Below are 3,616 nucleotides of genomic sequence, written 5' to 3'. Positions count from 1 at the left end.
TATTGACTGTATCTTTTCATGTGCTTATTTGCTATATGTATATCCTCTTCAGTGAATATCTGTTGATGTCTTTTACCCACTTGGTAACTGGACTTTTTGGTTGTTTTTTGCGTTGTGCTTGTTTTTTCTTGTTGAGTTTTGGGAGTTCTTCATTTATTGTAGATGCCAAATTTTTGTCAGACTTGTAGTTTACAAATATTTTTTCCAGTCTATACCATATCTTTTCATCCTATTAAAACAGTATTTCAGAAAGCAAAAATTTTAAATTTTGATGAACTCCAAAATGATTGGTTTTTTCTTTTGAAAATCATGTCTTTGGTATTGTGTCTAAGATCACTTAGCCTAGTTCTACGTCTCAAATATTTTCTTCAGTGCTTCTTTCTAAAAGTTTTATAGTTTTATGTTTTACATTGAAGAATATGATTTATTGTAAGTTAATTTTTATACAAGATGTAGGGTTTAGGTTGAAGTTTATTATTTTTTCTATGTACATCCAATTTCTTCAGCATAATTTGTGGAAAACTCTATCTTTCCTCCATTGAATTACTTTTGTATCTTCGTCAAAAATCAACTGGACATATTTATTTGGGTCTATTTCTAGATTCTCTATTCTGTTCCATCCATCTGCCTGTCCCTCTGCCAATATCACACTGCCTTCATTACTGTTGCTCTATGGTCAAACTTAATATCAAGTGGGATAATTTATCCTATTATATTCTTATTTTCAAGGTTTGTTTTAGCTAATCGTGGGCCTGTGTCTTTCCTTATACATTGTAGAATAAACTTATCTATGATTACAAAAAAAAATTTTGCTGGTATTTTGATGGGAATTGCATTAAATCTATAGATCAGTTTGGGAAGAACTGACATATTTACTATTGAATCTACAAATTCATGAACTTCTATGTCTCCTTATTTTTAAGTCTTTATTGATATTTTTCATATATAAAAAAGTACTATTCATATATAAAAAAGAATGTGATCCTGTTATTTACAAGAACATGGATGGAACTGGAGATCACTATGTTAGGTGAAATAAACCAGACATAGAAAGACAAACATTGCATGTTCTCACTTATTTGTGGGATCTAAAAATCAAAACAGTTGACATCATGGATATGGAGAGTAGAAAGACGGTTACGAGAATCTGGGAAAAGTAATGGGATTGTGGGGAGACATAGGGATGGTTACTGGGTACAAAAAAATAAAGAACTTATAAAACTTCCTACTGATAGCACAACGGGGTGACTGTAGTCAATAATAACTTAATTGTATATTTTAAAATAACTTAAAGGATGTAATTGGAGTGTTTGTAACTCAAAGGTAAACAATCGAGGAAATGGAAACCTGCATTCTCTATGATCTGCTTATTGAATCAGAGTATCTCATGTACCTCATAAATATATATACCAACTATGTGCCCTCGTATTTTTTAAAAAGTAAAAGAAAGGGGGATTTCTGGCAGGAGAGCCAAACAGGAAAAGCTCTGGTGTGCAGCTTCCAGTGAGGGTGAAACAGAAGGCAGGAGGTCTATGCATTTCCAACAAAGTACCTGGTTCATCTCACTGGGACTGGTTAGACAGTGGGTGCAGCCCAAGGAGGGTGAGCCAAAGCAGTGTGGGGTGTTGCCTCACCCAGGAAGCACAAGGGGCCAGAAAACTCCCTCTCCTAGCTAAGGAAAGCCATTACTGACTTTTCTTGTCACTCTGCCTCAGATACTGTGCTTTTCCTACAGTCTTCTTAACCCAAAGACCAGGAGGTTCCCTCTGGTGCCTACAACGCCAGTGCCCTGGGTTTCCAGCACATAACTGGGCACCCATTTGGGAAGACAACTAGCAGCTGCAGCAGTTTTTCTTTTTTCATACCCCAGTGGCGCCTGGAACACCAGTGACATAGAATCACTCATTTTCCTGAAAAAGGGTGCTGAAGCCAGGGACCCAAGTGATCTGGCTCAGTGGGTGCTAAGACCAGCAAGCTACGATCCACTGGCTCAAAATTCTCATAGCCAGCACTGCAGTCTGAGCTCGAGCTTAGTGGAGGAGAGGGGTGTCTATGATTGCTGAGGCTCAGGGTAGGTGGTTTTAACCTCCCCTATGTAAACAAAGTCTCCAAGAAGTTTAAACAGTGACTGAACAGAGCCCACAGCAGCTCAGCAAGGCCACTGTGGCAGACTGTGTCACTAGACTCACTCCTCACTGAGCAGAGCATCTCTGAAAAAAGGCAGCAGCCCATCAGGGACTTATAAATAAAGTCCCCACTTTCCTGGCACAGAGCACCTGGGAAAATGGGCGATTGTGGGTACAGCTTCAGCAGACTTAAATGTCCCTGCCCAGCAGCTGTGAAGGGAGCAATGGATCTCCCAGCACAGTGCTCAAGCTCTGATAAGGGACAGACTGCCTCCTCAAGTGGGTCCCTGACCCCCATGTATCCTGACTGGGAGACACCTCCCAGCAGGTCTGGAGTGGATCTCCAGCAAACTCCAGCAGACCTGCAGCAGAGAGGCCTATTAGAAGAAAAACTAACAAACAGAAAAAAACAGTTTCAACATTAACAGAAAGGATGTCCACTCAGAGACCCTATCCAAAGGTCAGCAACTTCAAACACCAAAGGTAGATAAATCCATGAAGATGGGAAGAAAAAGCCTGAAATCACCAAAAGCCAGAATGCCTCTCCTCCTGCAAGGGATCGTAACTCCTCACCAGCAAGGGAACAAAACTGGGTGGGGAATGAGTTTGACAAACTGACAGAAGCAGGCTTCAGAAGGTGAGTAATAACAAACTTCTCCATGCTAAAGGAGCATGTTCTAACACAATGCAAGGAAGCTAAGAACGTTGAGAAAAGGTTAGACGAAATGCTAACTAGAATAAGCAGCATAGAGAAGAACATAAACGACTTGATGGAGCTGAAAAACACAGCATGAGAACTTCATGAAGCATACACAAGTTTCAATAGCCAAATCAATCAAGCAGAAGAAAGGATATCAGAGATTGAAGATCAACTCAATGAAATAAAGTAAAAAGTCAAGATTAGAGAAAAAAGAGTGAAAAGAAATGAACAAAGCCTCAAGGAAATATGGGATTATGTGAAAAGACCAAATCTATGCTTGATCAGTGTACCTCAAAGTGACAGGGAGAATGAAACCAAGTTGGAAAACAATCATTAGGATATTATCCAGGAGAACTTTCCCAACCTAGCAAGGCAGGACAACATTCAAATTCAGGAACTACAGAGAACACCACAAAGATATTAATCAAGAAGAGCAACCCCAAGACAGATAACACTCAGATTCACCAGGGCTGAAATGTAGGAAAAAATGCTAAGGGCAGCCAGAGGGAAAGATCAGGTCACCAACAAAGGGAAGCCCATCAGACCTCTCAGCAGAAACCTTGCAAGCCAGATGAGAGTGGGGGCCAATATTCAACATCCTTAAAGAAAAGAGTTTTCAACCCAGAATTTCATCTCCAGCCAAACTAAGCCTCATAAGTGAAGGAGAAACAACATCCTTTACAGAAAAGCAACTGCTGAGAGATTTTGTCACCACCAGGCCTGCCTTACAAGAGCTCCTGAAGGAAGCACCAAACATGCAAAGGAACAACAAATACCAGCCCCTGCAAAA

This window comes from Callithrix jacchus, chromosome X, assembly GCF_049354715.1.
Source record: "Callithrix jacchus isolate 240 chromosome X, calJac240_pri, whole genome shotgun sequence".
Lineage (NCBI taxonomy): Eukaryota > Metazoa > Chordata > Mammalia > Primates > Cebidae > Callithrix > Callithrix jacchus.
This window is presented reverse-complemented; position numbering follows the sequence as displayed.